The 20,011-nt window shown below is 40.0% G+C and overlaps 2 pseudogenes; both read right to left on the minus strand.

The window, feature by feature from the left end:
- Nucleotides 1-20,011, minus strand: part of LOC133754209 (nuclear receptor subfamily 2 group C member 2-like) — an 860,911-nt pseudogene that overhangs the window by 248,757 nt on the left and 592,143 nt on the right.
- LOC133754210 (palmitoyltransferase ZDHHC2-like) lies at nucleotides 1,106-2,623 on the minus strand (annotated as a pseudogene).

The following is a 20,011-nucleotide window of genomic DNA, read 5'->3' on the forward strand; positions in this document are numbered from 1 at the left end:
TCTTCATCAACTCTGACTTCCATCTGCTAGAAGATTCTGAAGAAGATTGGAATCCAGGCTTGGGCATACAGAACATCACAGCTTTGTTTAATTTGGGTGCCATGGTGCCATTTTAGGTGACCCATTCCCAAAAGATAGCCCTGACCCCCAGATTAGATGTCATTGGCCTACCCATTGCTTCTTGTTTTTTTGTTTTGTTTTGTTTTTTTGTTTTTGTTTTTTATTTCATAAATGTGAATTTACAAAGTGCAACTTTTGTATTGTTGTGCCCCCCCCCAAAAAAGGAATTCTTAACAGAAGTTCAATACTTTTACTAAGTTCAATAGGAGAAATGACTAAAAAGATGTAAAAACCTAAGCCCACAAAAGTGTATCAGAAGTCAATCTTAATAATGTTGCAGATTTTGCTCCAATTACAAAAATCGGAAAAGATGAAAGGTGTTTATGATTTAGAATTATTTTCTAAGAACATTGGATTCATTTTCTAAAATGTGTTCTATCCATTTGCTTGATCAGAAAGCTCCAGCTTCAATGTTCATACTTATTTTCTAATGGAAAGCAAAGTCTAGAAGTAATTAAAGTCTGATAAAAATGGATGGTGATCTTCAAGTATAGGGCATTTGGACTTTGTAATGAAGTCATAGTTATGACAGGTCAATAAGTCTGAGGTTCATTTCCTATCAAAAGGAAAAAGCAAAAGAAGTCTGGTTTATTTCCCCTACCTTCTTAATAGTAACTAACAGATTTTACAAATCAAGCACCTTATAGTGTGACATGAAATCCTTTAAATCTGAAACAATATCTTAAGTCTCAATTTTTGAAATAAAAAATCAGATAATCAATGAAGTTTTTAAGTAATAAACTGTGCTACCCACATTATTTAGGTGAAAACTGGCCCATGAATTTAGGCCGAGTTTTCGATAGAAGATATTTCTTCTTTGATTCACATACAATCAAACATTTTAATATTTAATAATAATCTCTGTTTCTGTATATTGGATCAAAAGTGTGTTATGTTTTAAGAAACTACTTACAGACAATTAACTCATATTCTGCATATCCAAATGGTGGCTTCATATGGGAGCCTTTCATCCACGTACAGCATCAATACTTTAATAAAGCATGAATTTATTTTGCTTGAGGATTAAGTCTCATTCTCCATGGTTAATGCAGGATTGCTCATAGCAGCTTTGCCTCTTCCAGGGTCTATATTGCTTTCTGTCCAAGACTGAGAGTCAGTAAGAAGGTAGCTCTGGGATTCTCACAATGGCTTTGCAGGAACTTATGGTTTTCAGGATTTTAGCTGTTGAATTCAGTCCTGCAGGAGTAGATGGTTGTGCAGGATCCTGGTTAACAAGGCAAGCTTGGAAGGAGCAGCCATCATACAGACATGAAAAAGTGGGTAGCAACCAGTACTTCTTTGTTTTTTTTGTTGTTTGTTTTTGTTTTTGACACGCAGAGTGGATAGTGAGAGAGAGAGAGACAGAGAGAAAGGTCTTCCTTTGCCGTTGGTTCACCATCCAATGGCCACTGCAGCCTGCGTGCTGCGGCTGGTGCACCATGCTGATCTGAAACCAGGAGCCAGGTGCTTCTGGTCTCCCATGGGGTGCAGGGCCCAAGAACTTGGGCCATCCTCCACTGCACTCCCTGGCCACAGCAGAGAGCTGGCCTGGAAGAGGGGCAACCGGGACAGAATCTGGCGCCCCAACCGGGACTAGAACCCCATGTGCTGGCGCCGCAAGGCAGAGGATTAGCCTAGTGAGCCACAGTGCCGGCTGCAACCAGTACTTCTTCTCATCACCAAAAACTTGTCTCATTAGTTTTACTGAGACCTAAGCTGAATGCATTCTTAATGGTTCCACGTCGAAATACTGGACTCCTGAATGCCTCTAATGTAGATTTATTTTTGCTGACTAGCCAACAGTGATAGCCAAATAGAGAAGATAAGCTGACAGAAAACTAGCTTCAGCAAAGATTAAACATCATATGGAACTTAGCTTGAGTACCTGGTAGACCACTTGTCCAAAATTTAACAAAATACTGTAAGTCTGTAGCAGTGATAAAAAGGCAGTACAGCAGAGAATAAGCCAGGAAAAGAAGGAAGAATTTACAATCTGAAAGTCCAACACAATTGTTCACCCATGGGCAATGATGATCCATCTTCAAAATACATTTATCACAGACGGAACAGGGATGACAGTGATCTGGTTTTATAAGTTGGCATCTGTCACAATAGCAGATGGCTCCAGTCATGGTGCTGGTATAAATGAGAAGATCCCTAGATGCTCACCTAAAAACTTCCTGATGGGCTTGTCCTCTTGGCTCTCTCTCCAATAATTCTTTCTCTTCATAAGAGAGATGGCATTCTTTGGAAGGATCCATTGGTAATGTAAAGATAGTTTTCCAGTACGACCTGACAAACATCGCAAAAAGTAGATGATAAGCCAACTAGCCCACAACTTGTTCGCCAATGTTTTCCATGGAAACTAGGCAGAGCTGGATGGTGGCGGCTAGTAGGACCAGCCCTGGAGGAGGCTGATGCACACCACCGGTATCCAGGACTGCACCCGCCACACTACACCCTGGTACCGCCGCCTGATGCTGCATAGGCCCGAGGGCGCCATCTTCCAGCGACATTCACCTGCCCAGCTCTGGCCTCTGGGCGGGATGGCCGCGCTAGGGGCTCCCGGCAGGACTGGCCTGGGGGCGGGGGCTGGTTGTGCTGTGGCCACTGCCGCCGCCACTGTGAACACCCAGCTCCTCAGCCCAGCGGAGGCGGCAGCCACGGGAGGAGGAGGCAGAGGAGACAGAAAATGTATTTTCTATCAACTGTTTTGCTGAAGACATGGAAGCATAATCTCTGTTTATAGAAAGCCAAACCCAAGAGAGAATAAAATATTCAGTCTTAAAATGGGGAGAAAATAAAATATGAAAAGTGACAATGATGCATGAATTAAATAAGTCACAGAGAAACTGCTGACATTTTTCAATTGTAGGCCCAAGTGGAAAGGTTTAAAAAGGAAAAACAAGAAGCAGAAACAATATTGAAGAAGAAAATCATTGAAAATTTTCCAAAACTTTAAAAAGTCAACAATCACTGAATCATAGATGCTGCAAACCATTTCAAGGTAAACCATAGTTAGCCTTAGTTTCATTTTTTGAAACTAAAGACAAACAGAAGACAACAAAATATATAATCTCCAAAGGATCTAAAGTGAGAGAATAGCTAACTTATCTGTGTCTGGTTTCGCTGTATTAGTTGAGGAATCTGAATTTTGTACTGCTGTCAGTAAAATCAGTATCCATTAACACCTATAGACATCATATGCAAAAGTGTATATATATATATATATATATACGTATATATATATATACGTATATATATATATATATGCAATTTCAAAAAAAATTGAAATGGATCATAGCTGGAACATTTTTACTCAAGCAAATATTGAAGCAAACATTCTGACTGGAGAAAAATAGTCTCAGAAGAACAATGGTGAAGAAATTAATAAATCTTGACTTGAAACATTTCTATTATCATTGTGTGTATTCCATATATATATATATATATATATATATATATATATATATATATATAGTATTCTATAGTTTCTTTTTTTTTGACAGGCAGAGTGGACAGTGAGAGAGAGAGATACAGAGAGAAAGGTTTTCCTTTTGCCATTGGTTCACCCTCCAATGGCTGCCATGGCTGGCACATCATGCTGATCTGAAGCCAGGAGCCAGGAGCTTCTCCTGGTCTCCAATGTGGGTGCAGGGCCCAAGGACTTGGGCCATCCTCCACTGCACTCCTGGGCCACAGAGGAGAGCTGGCCTGGAAGAGGGGCAACCGGGACAGAATCTGGTGCCCCGACCAGGACTAGAACCTGGTGTGCCGGTGCCACAAGGTGGAGGATTAGCCTATTGAGCCACTGCGCCGGCCCTATAGTTTCTATCCCTTATACTAAAGAAAAGGTAAGGAACAGAGATGTTAAAATGAGGTAAAAATGCTGAATTTAACTGAGCAAGCCTGAGAATCTAAAAGCATTGTCCTGGTGCCTTACTAATCAGTAAAGTGATAACTAGACAGAAACCTTAGAATTTTCTCCTTAACTCATCTCAGTGTGAGATTACCACAGTAAATTACAGGATTATACTTTGCCCATAGTAAAAAATGGTCTCAAAAATTAAAAAGTGGTTTTTGTTACAGAGAACATAACTAGGCAATCTATTCATATCAATCATCTCCAGGGGAGGAGGAGTGGGAGCAGGCCTGAGTGGAGGAAGAGGCTCCCACAGAGTAGGGAAGGATTGCATTTCAAACACAAGCAATTATGCAAACCCACTCCCACCATGCCTAGAAAAAGAGAAAGGGACACTGAAGGGGAGAGCAGGGGACCTGCTGGAAGACTCCCTAAATGTTCCAAAGAGGCAGAAGACCTCAAAGTGGAAAAGGCCGCAGCCACCATACAGGGGAGTGGCCTGTCCCCACAGAGGTGAAGAAAAGCACCCGCTCCAACACAGGCCCCTGGTATGCCTCAGGCTCCAGGCTCCATCAGGAGGAAGAGATGGAGGAGGAAGAAGCTTCCAAGGAAAAGACTGAGCCCCTCAGCATCAGAGATCATAGGAGACTGTAGCCACCAATATTTGGAGAGGGGCCTCCTCCACATTCCTGCCACTGACGGGGTGTTCCTGGGGACTTTGGCCATAGCCTGCAAACTGGGAACCTGCTCTCCCCCTCCACTCATTTTCCTCACTACAAGTCCAGCCCCTGAAGATTGATCTGGACTAGGTAATCCATCTGGCCCTTCCTTGCAGGTCCCCACACACTTAAGTTTAGTCAGGGCCATGTTTAAACTCTGGATGAGATTACTCCTCAGTGTGCCATCTTAATTAGAGCTGTTTCCCAGGGTTTCTCCTGGGGCACTGGCCAGCTCCTTCTACCTCATGACATCCCTCTTCCCTTCCCCCAGGCATTCTGGAGCACTGGGTTTCTGTCCAGGGTAGGGAGTGAGAGGGACAGAGCATAAACAACAGGGTGGCTGCTGGGGCCTGGGAGAAACAATCCTCAAATGGGGGTGGGTGTGTTTTGTTGAGTTCCTGTTTCCTCCCACACCTATTTTACCAGTGGCCTAAATTCAGGTAAAATAGGAGAGCTTGTGGGGGATGGGTGCCCTTCCATAAATCTTTGATGACTGATAACATCCATTCCTCCTTTTGCTGACCCCAGGACTTCTAGGAGTTGTAATTTATATGGGAGTTGTAATTAATTTTGGCAGATTTGGGATTTCCAAGTTGTTTGGGCCAAGGAACTGAGATGTGAAGAGTTGGCTTCACCCATTTGGGGGATGTTGAGCATCTGTCTCCCTTTAGATCTCAGGGGTCAGAGATGAGATTCCCTGGGGAGTCTCCTAGCTGATTTTCCCTCCCCATAGTGCTCAAGACCAGCCTATAGTCATATGTATCACCCAGAAAAAGGAAAAGACACTATTTTAGGAAATGTTTTTAATAAAAGGGTCTTAATAAAAGGAAAGGTTAGGAAAGTTGTCTTATAAAATAAAGAAGCACTCCTGTCCCTTTGTGTGTTCTATGCTCTGCTATTCCCTCCTCCCCCATTGCTCTCATTGTTGGGGCACATTTAGGGGCTTCCCTTCTGTTTGGGACTTATGACTTTGTATTTTGTAGTCAAGTCTCCTGTCTTCCAGTGTCACTTCCCATCCACACAGTCTACTTATTTCCCTTATAGTTATGATATACTTATTTCCTTTATAAATATGATCTATAAGCCATTGAGAGAGCAGACAGAAATGAATACCTGCTCCCAGTCTCTTCCTAGTGGTTGCTCTCTGCCTTTCTTTCATCTCTTTCTCCCTTGCTCCTCTCACTTGGACTTTCATGAAAAATGCTTACTATAGTTTTGAAAGTTTACATATGAGAAACATAGATTTTTTTTTTCAGCTTTAGGAAAACAAAGTGTTAATTACTAAAAAGTAAGCAAATAAAAATTCTTCTAGTGGCAAGTACTTGGGTGAGAAGCATGTAGTTAACATGTTGATATCTTCTGACTCTCTTTCATCTCAAATATTACAATTTAAGAATATTGATTCTGAAAACATAGATACAATCAAAAGAGAGAAAAAGACAAAGTTTTTCAAACAATAATTGCAAAACTTTTATGTAGCCAAGGTACCTATTGGGCAGGAATCAAAAATACATATGGTGATTTTCAAAGCAATGACACCATAGAATGTGTCAAGTATCACAAGAGTAATGCACTCCAGCCTTAAACAATAATAAAAAAGAAAGAACAAGAAAAATTTGGTTATCAATATTAGATGTTACCTACAGGGAGCCAGAGCTTTCGTTATTTCAATTTTATTGCTCAAAATATAGATATTTTCTCACATGTCTAGCTAATCTAAAATGATGGGAAAGATAACAGAATATTCAGAAACATTCTTGGTATTTGGTAACTAAATTCATTGTTCCATTAAAGAAGCATTATTCTGACAAGAACATTCTTTTGAGAATAAGTAGTAAGTTCTATTTACCAAAATAAACCCTACCCCAGGTGATGGATACCTGGCACTAAATACTAAAATCAGAACAAGTCCATAAACCACAATTCTCCAGATGAAGGAGTCTATTGATTCACTAATTCTGAAGGACCTGAAAGCACTGCAATATAGACTTTAAATTTTATTAATTCATGGCCGGCGCCGTGGCTCAACAGGCTAATCCTCCGCCTTGCGGCGCCGGCACACCTGGTTCTAGTCCCGGTCGGGGCACCGATCCTGTCCTGGTTGCCCCTCTTCCAGGCCAGCTCTCTGCTGTGGCCAGGGAGTGCAGTGGAGGATGGCCCAAGTGCTTGGGTCCTGCACCCCATGGGAGACCAGGATAAGCACCTGGCTCCTGCCATCAGAACAGCGTGGTGCGCCGGCCGCAGCGCGCCTACCGCGGTGGCCATTAGAGGGTGAACCAACGGCAAAGGAAGACCTTTCTCTTTGTCTCTCTCTCTCTCTCACTGTCCACTCTGCCTGTCAAAAAAATTATTTATTCAGTTCTCTCTCCAAATGATTGACTTGGCCAGGGATAGGCCAGGCTGAAGCCAGGAGCCAGGAGCTTCATCTGGGTCTTTCACCTGGATACAGGGGCCTAAGGACATGGGCTATTTTCTGCTGTTTTCCCAAGAACATTAGTAGGGAGCTGGATTGGAACTGGAGCAGCCTGGACTAGAATTGGTGCCCATATGGGATTCTGGCACTGTTGGCAATAGCTTAACTCATTTTGCCACAATGGCAGCCCCAGCATATATGATTTTTGCCAATGCATATAAAAATATATTTTCATTATATTTAACTGAAAACTAAACCTAACTGTGTACGGAAAATGTTTTTATCAATCTGTTGGTATATTTTGGTGGGTTATAGTAAATGTGACTTTAACAGATAAATATATTAATTCTTACCCGTGGCCTGTATCATTCTCTGAATCTATGTCAAGTATTAGTGAATAAGAAAATAAGTATGTATTGATGACAAGTACAAAACATTTAGTGTTTTGCATTCTATGTACTTGTAGTAGATGTTCAATAGTTCATAATTTGTATCTTTTTTTCCTTTTGTCAATTCAAATCAACATTTTGTTAATGATATAGGAGAAATTGTTCCAGATAGAGGGTATTTGTAAAATCTAAATGACTTTTATGAAACATTTATTTATCCACTAAAGATATTTTCTTAATTGGATACTTGAAGGTTAATAGAAAATAAAACAAAGAATATAGAATATATTCCTTCTTTGTTTTAAAGACCGACATCCCAAGTGCTGCCATTTTCCTTTTTTCAAAAGGAAATGAAGAAAATGCATTTAAAATCAAGGAATGTAAGAAAATAAAATTTAAAGTTTTTGAATGTTAATACAAACTGTTATTTGTAGCAGAATTTGCACATTGATCAAATTTTTTGAGTAATTTATTATAATAAATATAGGTCATTATACTAATACATTTGGGAGTAATAATGAATATGAGGAAGTCTTTAAAATAAGAAACTTCTAATTTAATAGTGAAATATGATGTTTCACAACTCTCCATTGCAGGGAAGTATGCTGGTAAGTGCCAAGTGGAAATATAATTTCAGAATCACAGAAAAGAAGGCTGAAGGCTCCTAAGCTACTTCTGTTATTAAGAGAAGACTTCAGGAAGTCTTTTCAAGGGTGATGAATGAGGGCACAGAGGACAAACACTAAGGAACAATTCCTGCCATCTTGCTTTACTACCAAGGACTAATAAGACATGAGAATCATTTTCAAATAAAAATCTAAATACAATAAAAATTCAATTTCCTTGATTATGTTACTGTGTATATTGTAGATAAAATGATCACTTTGAATTTTACTACAGGTGAACATGAGCACCTAAGTCCATTATAGATGGTAAAGTGCTTATTTTGCAATTCAGACTTTTATATATAGCTTTAGTGTTTTAAAATCTGGTATATCTGTTCTCCATGAATAAGGAAGAAAAGACTGTATTTTTTTAAGATTTATTTATTTATTTGAAAGTCGAAGTTACACACAGAGAAAAGGAGAGATGGAGAAAGAGAAAGAAAAGCCTTCCATCCATTGGTTCACTCCCCAATTGGCCACAACAGTTGGAATTGCACCAATCCAAAGCCAGGATCCAGGAGCTTCTTCTGGGTCTCCCACATGGGTGCAGAGACCTAAGTACTTTCATCATCTTCAACTGGTTTCCCAGGCCATAAGAGAGAGCTGGATCAGAAGTGGAGCAACCAGGACTTGTAACAGGGCCCATATAGGATGCCAGCACTGGAGGTGGTAGCTTTTACCTGCTATTTCACAGAGCCAGCCCTGACTGTATTTGTTAAGTGACCAAACCTATGACACATCTCTTTGTATGCTTTAACTGTGTATATGAATTGTCATCATCATAGTAAATTTATCAGCTATATGTATTCTGTCTTATTTGAATATTTCAACTCTATATCTCCAAAGAATTTCATCTTGATAAAAATTCACAAATTTCTCTTCCATTAAAATATTGAAGCTGTGGATTTATTTTTCTTGCCTAATGGTTCTGCTGACAACTTCCAGGACTATATTGAATAGCAATGGTGAAAGTGGGCAGGCATCTTTATCTAGTTGCAGATCTCAGTGCAAATGCTTCTAACTTTCATTCATTGAATATGATACTGGTTGTGTGTTTGTTATCTATTGTCTTGATTGCACTGAGGAATGTTTCTTATACACCCAATTTGCTTAATATTTATATCATGAAAGGATATTGTATTTATCAAATGCTTTCTTTGCATCTTGTGAGATAATAATATGGCTTTTACACTTCAATTTGTTGATATGCTGTGTCACATTTACTAATTTGCTTATGTTGCACCATCCCTACATACCAGGGATAACTCCTATATGGTCCTGGTGAATGACTTTCTGATGTGTTGTAGGATTCGATTAGCTAGTATTTTGTTGAGAGTTTTTGTGTCTATGTTCATAAGGGACATCGGTCTATAGTTCTCTTTCTATATTTTTTCAGTTATGGAATTAAGGTGATACTGGCCTCATAGAAGGAGTTTGGGAGGAAATAACCCTTTTCAATTATTTTAAATACTTGGAGAATAATTAGAATTTGTTCTTTAAAGGACAGGTGGGCCGGCGCCATGGCTCACTAAGCTAATCCTCCACTTGCGGTGCTGGCACCACGGGTTCTAGTCTTGCTTGGGGCGCTGGTCCTGTCCCGGTTGCCCCTCTTCCAGTCCAGCTCTCTGCTGTGGCCCGGGAGTGCAGTGGAGGATGGCCCAGGTCCTTGGGCCCTGAACCCACATGGGAGACCAGGAGGAAGCACCTGGCTCCTGGCTTTGGATCAGTGCAGTGTGCCAGCCACAATGCACCGGCTATAGTGGCCACTTTGGGGGTAAACCAATGGAAAAAGGAAGACCTTTCTCTCTGTCTCTCTCTCTCTCTCACTGTCTAACTCTGCCTGTCAACAAAATAAATAGATAAAAATTTTTGAAAAAGGCCTGGTGGAGTTCAGCAGTGAAGCCATCTAGTCCTGGGCTTTTCTTTGCTGTGAGGATCCTTATTACTGATTTCATTGCTATCTTGATTATTGGTCTGTTTAGGTTTTTTGTCTTCATGACTACAATATGGTAGACTCTATGTGTCCTGAAATACATCCCATTTCTTCTAGATTTTTCAGTTTGTTGGATAAATGGATTTAATAATTATGAATATGTGGTTTTGAGTTCAATTTCTCAATTCAATAAAATATAATGTAGCTTGTTTTCCTTCCTCCCTTCTCATCAGTTCATATATGTGGGTTCCCTGTAAGTTTCACTATCACCTGTGTCAGTAAGACCACATGTCTCAGTTGCCTTGGTTCAGTCCTATTTTACACCACTCTGGTGTCCTGCACTGCTTCAAATTTTCTGAATTTATCATTTTTAACAAAAAAGTTACTTAATAATTCCATTAATGGATGTCAAGTCAGGTTAGGACAACCTTCACATTGCATTTCCAGATTCTGCCCTAGTATCTTGTTGTGGTATATGAGGCTTTTTCTTTCTGTTAATAGGCATTTCACTTTAACAAATTGTTCAGTCTGCAAGACACTTAGAACAATCTTCCCTCCTTATTGGATCTTTTCTAAATGTAACATACTTACTATCTCCCTTACAAGGACAGCATGTGCAGCACCAGCTCATAGAATGAAAATGTTCCTCTAAAGAAGTAGCTAGGCAGAACAAACCCCTTCTTGTTTTGAATAGTGATGGTGAGGGAAGGAATTACCTGTTTATCCTGATGTCCCTTGGTCTACCAGCTCATTGCCTCCTGTGACAAGCCTGAGGTTGGGTTGGGTTAGTGGGAAACTTAACACTCTTGTCTATGTACACAAGAGTTATGTGTATATGTCCTAATAGCTGCTAAGCTATTGCTTTTATTCTTTTTTTAACTATCTTTGAACCACTACTTGTTAATATTGTCCAACATAATTGCTGGTATTTAGCCACTGTTGATGTATGTGAGTTTGCCAGGAGACCTTCTGATTCCTGTTTTTTCCCCTTTACAACACTGACTTGGGACACAAAATCCTAAGGCACTGCCACATTACTGCTCAGTTTCTCCCATGGGTATATGGTCATCCCTCAGTTTCCTAGATCATTTTCAGGATAACCACAGCTTGTCTCAGATAGGAAGTTTCAAAGCTCTCCCAGTCACCTAAATAATTGTAGTTCACCTTCTAACTTCCCACAAAACACCTTGCAGCAGGTTTTACAATTACCAAGAACTTACTGAAGATTTCAGGACAAATAGGAACATAACACAGTCACACACCTGCACATCCACAAGGTAAACCAACATAAAGATGTGTTGGAATCTTGCATCAAGTTAAAAAACACCTCCATCTTATATTGTAATGATTCCTTCACACTACACCAAGAAAACACACCAGGCTTTGGAAACCCGAATAATTTCACCATAGTCATTATATCCCTCCACAGATCATATCAAGGGGAAATCTGCTCCCACCTTACAGGGAGAGAAACAACTGTATACACACTCAACATATATTTGGCACCACTAAGGGCACAGCCAACATCACTTTCTGCAGCAGCCAGGAGAAATCAGGGCCTCCCACCTCAGTGTGAATATCCCCAACTCAGAAGGAGACAAAGAGAGCAGGTCCCACTCACCTGGACCCTGAATTTATCCACTTGTGCTGAATGAACCTCCTAACCAGAAAAACAAACTCCAAGTCAATAGTGAGTTATCTAAAAATCAGTGGTCTCTAACTGCAGTGGAACATGGAGGGGTGCTGGACAACAGTGACTTCATAGAACCTGCTCTGTCACAATGGTGCACTCTGTGTACAGGAGGGCCAGGGCCAGCCTCCTCAACCCACTGAATAATAAAAATCTCCAGAGGTGGGCTTCTTGAGGCCTCCCCAGGGCACAGGTGAAGATCTGGGACAGGTATTCCATGTGACCAGGTATGCACTGCTCTCTATCTAGACAAGGCCCTGCTATACAAGACCCCATGTTCCTGCAGGTCTCTACTTTCTACCCATCCTCTTCCTCCAATGCACTTACATTTTACAACAACTTTTAAGGCCTTTTTTATTTTTAATTAACATAGTTACTCACCTGAAGGAGAGAATATGGCAAAGGGACAAAATCAGAGAAATGTATTATTTTGTATTTTTTTCTATGTCAAAATCCTATGGCTTTTGTTTCTATGTCAAATTTCTGTAAGTATTTTATAGCCTTTGCATTTCCAAATGTTTTAATTATTTGAGAGAGAGAGAATGAATTTCCCACTCCAAATTCCCACAACAGTTAGGATTAAACCAGAACAAAGCCAGGAGCCAAGAACTCCATCCCAGTTTCCCAGGGAGGTGGTAGGAACCTAAACATGCATGCTATCACCTTCTGCTTCCTAGGGACATTAGAGGGAAGCTGGATCAGAAGGCCACAATTACTGGGACTTACACCAGGCCCTCTGATATGGGATTTCAGTCTCTGCTGTGGAGGCTTAAACAGCTACTTCAAAACAACCACCCTTGAAACATATTTTCAAACCCCTTATAGATCAATGACATTTTCAGGCACAGTGATGATTTGGGAAAGAGAAAAATGAAGACAAAACATGATGAAAATTGTTACCTTATATCACATGAAAAATTTGAAATTATTCCTTTCAGGGTACAGTGGGGAACTGCTTTGGGAACTCTGCATCCCATATCAGAGTGTGTGGCTTTGAGTCATGGTTCTGCATCTCACTCCAGCTTTCTGCTAATGCACAACATGGGAAGCAGCAGATGACTCTGGCACTTGTGTCCCTGCCAACTCAGAGACCTATATCAATTTCCTGACTCTTGGCTCTGTCCTGGCCCATCATTGGCAGTGATCCAGTGAATGCAAGATTCCTGCTTCTCAAATGAAAAATGAATATGTGAATTTAAAAACTCTATGGAAACTGCCCTTTTAAAAATATTTATTTATTTATTTAGAAGTCAGTTACAGGGAGAGAAGGAGAGAGAGGAAGACATAGAGAGAAGGATCTTCCATGTGCTGGTCACTACCCAGGTGGCCACAACCGCCAGTGCTGTGCAAGGCCAAAATCAGGAGCCAGGAGCTTCTTTACATTCTCATGTGGGTAGTGGGGATCAAGTTACTTAGGCCATATCCTGCTGATTTTCCCAGGCCACTAGCAGGAAGGTGGATCAGAAATGGAGCAGCTGGCTCACTAACTGGCACCATGTGGGATGCTGGCATTGTAGGAAGTGGCCCCTGGAAAGTATCCTTTTAATATCAAGAGAAAACATGGTTATATTGTATTGAAGGTGGTAGGTAATATGACAAATAGAAAGTTATGTAACAGTGAAAAATGAGACAAAATTATATAAGTTTTAGATAGCATGTTGATATACTTGAAATTCTAAAAGAACTATAAACAAATAGCACAAATAGATAATTTTTCTGGTTGAATATAAATATTTTTCAAACACTACTCTTCATAAATAGAAACAATAATGAGAAACTATGATGGAAAGAAAAATATAAGTGCTTAGAATAAAATGAAGCAGCAGCAGAAAATCTATGTAAGCAAAGGGTAAAATATTAATGCCAGACAAAATTTTAAAAAAAAAGGGAAATGGAAAAGTTTGAAGGAAGAGAGGAACAGAAGAACAGAGCCACTGCGTGTGTGTGTGTGTGTGTGTGTGTGTGTGTGTGTGTGGTGCATAGAAGGATGCTGACAGTAAGGAACTGGTTTCTGTGACTGTGTAATGCTGCAAGGTGAAAATAGGCCACAGCATCTGCCAGGTGGGAAATCATTGAAAGCAAAGGGTACAGAGCTGCTCTGAAGGAGTTGGCTCGTAATGCTGGAATTGCTTCTGATGATTTTAAAGCAAAATGGAGATGATTAGGACACTGAGGGACATTTAGTGAATTAATCTTTCCTGCTTTTTGCATGCTCAATCTCTCATGAGAAGAGGGTGATTGTCATCTGTGGTGTGTATTTTCTATAAGGTGATTTTAAAGTTCATGGGGAAAATTAGCATGAAGAATTTCTAAAAATGAAACACAATGAGAGGTGACAATTCTTTCTAGATTTAGACAATAATTTGAAGACACAGACATTTAAACAGAAAGTTACTACCGAATTATCAAATAGAAAAGTCAAGGAAGAATATAGACAACAAATCATAGTAAATAAATATAAATATATCTTAATGGAAGCAGGTCTAATTTTACCCACAAGAAAATAAACATACGTAAAAGAAAACTGAGATGGTCATTTTAGCTAGTGTTTATATTTCTTGTTGGATATTATAATTAATAATAATAATTTACTTGTTGGATATTATAATTAATTACTGGTAAATTATGTCTTTTAATATCAACTGGATTGAAATTATGTATTTTTAAGAATTGATGAAGGGGGCAGGGTGGGTGGGAGGGGTTGGGAGAGGATGGGAAATGGTTGAGGGAGCAGGGGAGTATGGGGAAGTGTGGTTGTCTTTTTGGAACTGTACCTATGGAATGGGTAAGATCTGCTCCCATTATATTGATAAAAATTAAAACAAAAATTCATATTCACATTATAAACATATTGATATATGTTTCACAAAAACAAAAGCAGTACCTTCTTACTATAGAATATTTGGATAATAGAAACAATAGAAGGATGAAAAAGGAGAAAAAAGTAAACTGGGATACCAAATACCACAGCATGACATATTAGTAATGATACAGGAATCAGAAACTCTTAGATATTGTGGAGAATATAAATTATTGAGGTCCACCATGAAGGCCCTCTCTGACACAACTGTCTCCCCTAGAAATGCAGTTTGTATCTGTCTAACCCAAGTGTACTGCAGTTTCTGAGATCTATATCAAAGTGATTACCTGCAATTTCCTAATTTTATTAGGGCGTCATTCAATAAATACAGAACATCCAAGCTGCTTCATTACTCATGTGGCCGCGAGGCCTATGCTGGAATTTAAGATGGCAGCAGGGGTGGTGGCATGTGCAGTGGGATGTCAGTCAGTGGCTGGGGTGGGTTGCAGGGGCTGTGGCAGGAAGTTAGATGCTGGCAGAGGCATCTCTTAAAATCCAGAGATAGGCTAGTGCCTTGGCGTAGTGAGTAAAGCCACTGCCTGCAGTGCCTTCATCCCATATGGGTGCCGGTTGGAGTCCTGGTTGCTCCACTTCTGATCCAGCTCCCTGCAAATGGCCTAGGAAAGCCAAAGATAGTGGTCTAGATGCTTGGACTCCTGCACCCACATGGGAGAAATGGAAAAAGCTCCTGGCTCCGGGCTTCAGATACACCCAGCTCCAAGCATTGAGTTCATTTGGGGAGTGAAGCAATGGATAGAAGATGTTCTCTCTCTCTCTCTCTCTCTCTCTCTCTCTCTCTCTCTCTCTCTCTCTCTCTCTGTCTCTCTCTCAACATTGCCTTTCAAATAAGTAAAGTAATCTTAAAAAAAGAAGCCAAAGAGAGATTCTCACAGGGAGAACACATACAAGTCCACATACTTCATGCAGAGATCTGACCTTCTCGTTTGATGCTGCTTTTATTGGCTCCATAATCACCATGCGGCTCTGATGGCTGTGAGCAGTCCCCTAACACACTGCTACAATTTCTTGTGCCTGCCCAGTAATCACTGTTTACCAAGGCTGGAGATATGCTTTCAGCAACATATCTGTTTATTGACAACAGGACCCCAAATACAGACATCAGTATTATGGACAGGTAGACAAGATGGGCTCCAAATCCCTGAACTTCCTGGTTTTGAAAAACCCATTTTTCTGATACACAGGCATAGAGGCCTTACACGACTGGTTCCCATTATGAACCCCATCTGAGGCCATATGGAACTTGGACAGCACCTGCAACCTCAGCAATGGGATGGCCATTCCTGTGATGTGTGCTCTACCCACTCGCTGACTGGTGCCACTGGTGGCAGCTCCATTCATAGGCCACAAGGACCTGATTCTTTTTGCCAATGCAGGGATTGTCAGTGACACTGCCTCTTGGACAGGCTGAATAAGGAGCACAGTGATTGTTCTAGTCTCCTCAAACAATGGTGGTGGTGGGTCCAGTACCCACTATGCAATCACTAACCAATTTACTATGAGCAGTCCTGCCATCTACATGGCCAACTCATGTCCATCATGACTGACACAATGCACTATGAAGCCAAGTGCCTCTGCCCTCAACAGACTGACAGCCCTGTAAACCAGATGAAGGCCCTGACCTGCCTGCTGCACATCAGCTGTCCATGTTTAACTGGAGGAGCCCAGACATCCAGCCATGTCTCTGCTTTGGGAACTTGGAACTCTTTATACCATATTGCTGTTGCTGCCCATGTTCTGGAACTCAGCACATGCCACTGTCATCCTTTACATAAAATCACATCAAGAGATTCCCTCATCACCAACCTTCCACCCTGCTCTCTACTACCTGATGCTCATCTGACAGCTGCTGTCACAGGCCTTTTGGGTCTGACAGCTACAACTAGGTGGGCTGGGAGGAGAGGGAACAGGTATTAACCATCCCAGCTGGCCAGACACCCCCTTTCCACCACGAGGCTTTGCTCACCATGGGTGTGGCAAGCTGCTTTTTAGTAAATTATTTATTTTTGACATGAAACAGTGTCAAGTGCCAGAACCTCTGAGAGACCCAGCCAGCAACCCTCTCTCTCCTCAGACTCAGATGCTCAGTGGTGAGGAGCAGTCTTGTTGAGTATTCAGGGAACGTTGGGGCAAAGCCCTGAGGGAACGCCCTCTCCCAGAATTTCCTCACATTTATGTGTATGACCCACCCCAGACCCTGCTTCTTGCTGCCCTTCTGTCTTGGAGTCCCTGCAGGCCCCTCTCCCACCCCACAACAAGAGCTGGTACAGGTGGCCAGCAGGGAAGGACACCATGGACCACATGGGGTAGACACAGAAACATGAACATTTGTCATACAATGTGTTCCATGCTGTTTCCTTACAGCTAATGTTAGACCTGTGTTTCCCTCCATATCCACGGTTACTACAATCCCTACTGCCATGATGCCATTTTTCTTCCTGCCAATCTGGGAACGGACCAGGCAGGGACCTCTCCCTCACAGTAAGGAAAAATAGAAAGATAAAATAAGCAAAAGAGGAAATGTATGTTTCAAACAATAAGTATGGTATATAAAATGTAACAGCATGTGATTTTACAAAGTTACAAAAGCACTTTTATAGCATTATATGCAAGATTTATCAGTTGGACACCATAACTAAATTCAGACCAGTAACTTTATTCTTTTGTTGGTTCTGAAAAAGGCAATAAATTACAGATTGAATGGGTGGAATATCTCTGAAAGAGGGAGACTGAAGTGATGTCATGCACTGCCTTTAAAGCTGAATACTTACATAATTGAACAGCAAGGTAGATATTTTTCACTACATTAACATCTTACAAAAATAAGTAAAAATGATTCAATCATTAGAATATTAAATAGAGCATCTTATGAACCCCATCACACTATATTCCTTTGTCAGCCTGCCAAATTCACCACCTCTGTATATGGGGAAATTATTTTTGCCTAGAACTATGCACATTATAGGGTAATGATTTTTATTTTCAATATCTGTTTGATCTTTTTGCTTTGTTTCAGTTTGTCTGTTTTCAAAAACATTTGTTTTCCTTTCATAATCAGATTTTTAGTCCTATGACTTTATGTTAATTTCCCCTGTAATATCTTCAAATGTGTTAATAGTTGATATTTATTTTTAATTCATTTTTCTTTTTTCGTTTTGAATACAGCACACAGGGTTAACAATGATGATGATTGTATTATATTTGTTTCTTGTGTATCAACATGACTTACATGGTGTCAACACATCTTGTTTAACTATTTTGGTAGTTCACAGTATATGAACAAAAATATCTGTTGTGGTATATTCTCTTGAAAAAATAAGGTGAAAATGGAAGTCATTGAGATAATTTCCTTGGAATACTCATTATAATGGAGGAAGCTTTTGCTGCAAAATCATTTTCCTATTCTTTCCTGAAACACAGAGTATTCGGCATACAGAGCTATTGTGTAGCCATGAGCTAACAATACAGGGAATATAAGTCACATTGTCAGCATCTTGTCACTTTTACACTCTCAGATTACCATATTAGCCCCATATCAAGTAATTTAGGGAGCTTTTGACATAGGAAAATACAAATGATTCAGATAAGCCCATGGGTTCAGTTTTCCATTATACACAGTCAGGTTTATTATTAACTGAATAGAAGCAATATGTCTTTTTATTTTGTTAGTAAGCAAAATTGTCATCAATGAACCCCCTTATCATCTACCCAGGTTATCCTTTATGGTACTTTTGTCTCCCACAAATGAGGCATGAAGTCCCTCTGATAAAAAGGAAAAGGCTTCCCAGTGTCTATACTCCCTTAGCTTCAACAAAATCCTAGCATTACTTCAGGAGTATAACTTTGAGAAAGATTTATCAAGTAATATAGACATCCTATAGACTATAGAAATACTATTTTTAGAGTCTAAAATGATTTTTGCTATTCCTATCTGATCTATTAAAAGATACTATTAATTATGATTAATCTAAGTAAAAATAGCAGTTATGTTTACTTGTTCATGAATTCACTTTTGTGATTTTCTTTTTTCCAACAAACATATATCTTGGTGCATAGTAACACTTTCCTGTTAATTGTGCATGTATAATTTCTGCTAGTAATGCCTGGGTCACTTTGTTCTTTATTACTTATTTTTATCTGAAGAATAATTGTTATCTTAAGGTGAGTGTTATAGCACAGCAGGTTAAGCTGACACTTGGAATGCACACATCAATCCACATTCCTGATAATTTATTGTGAGAAGTGGATATTGGCCCAAGTACATGGGTTGCTGCAATCTACATAGGAGACCTGGATGAAGTTGCTTCTTGTTGGCTTTGGCCTGGCTCAGCTCCAGCTTCAGCTCTTGAAGGCATTTGAGGAATGAAACTGAAAAGTTCTCTCTCTCTCTCTCTCTCTCTCTCTCTCTCTCTATCTATCTCTCTCTCTCTCTCTCCCCCCCTCCCTCCCTTCTTCCCTCTCCTCCTCTCTCTCCCTTTGTATCTTTCTGTTTCTCCATTTGTAACATTCTATCCTTCCCAAAACAAATAGCTTTATAATAGAATAATGTGCCCATAGAATCAAAGCTGGAAGCATTTTTGACATGATTTGTTTACCTTCGTATGAAGTAAAATTGCTGTAATTTTCCCAGTACATTTCTGTATTTATTTGAAAGCCTGAGTGCATTTATCAATATAATTAAAATAAAACAGGAATTCAGGCACAACCCATGTAATCTTTACCATAAATGAATCAAAGAAATGTTGATGGTGGCTTAAGTACTGAGAGTTCGCTGGATTTTATGAGCTAAAAAGGGTGTATATCATCAAGAATTATGCATACTGATGTTAAGCTCAATGAAAAGAGCTTATCCAAAATTTTGCCATTTGAGAAATTATTGTCTTTTACTTTATGCCCACAATCCAGATAGATACAGTTGAGAAAAAGAATTCCCAAGGGTAGAAAACATTTTTGGATTAGTAACTGAAAATGAAATATGTCAGGTAGAGAGAACACTGGGGTCATACAAAACTAGAGTTAGAAGACACCATTTTTCACTGGGGTATGTTACTTTGAGGTACTAGGCATTGTAGTGAGATTTCTTCACCCTCACACATTCAGCTTTAAACTATGGCCTCCAATATTATTGTACCTTTTATTTCAATGTGTGTGTGTGTGTGTGTATTTGGGATGGGAAATGATAATGAGGGCTAATCAGTCTAGTGATGGTTCTCTGGGATATCCAGAGTTGATACTGAAGTCAATGAGATAAGTGGGGTCAAAATCAAAGAAGAGGTTGAGATAAGTTAATGAACAGATGCTTTACATGAATCACAGCAATTCTATGTCTAGTTAGAAAGCTA

Source organism: Lepus europaeus, chromosome Y (assembly GCF_033115175.1).
Source record: "Lepus europaeus isolate LE1 chromosome Y, mLepTim1.pri, whole genome shotgun sequence".
In the NCBI taxonomy this organism is placed as follows: Eukaryota; Metazoa; Chordata; class Mammalia; order Lagomorpha; family Leporidae; genus Lepus; species Lepus europaeus.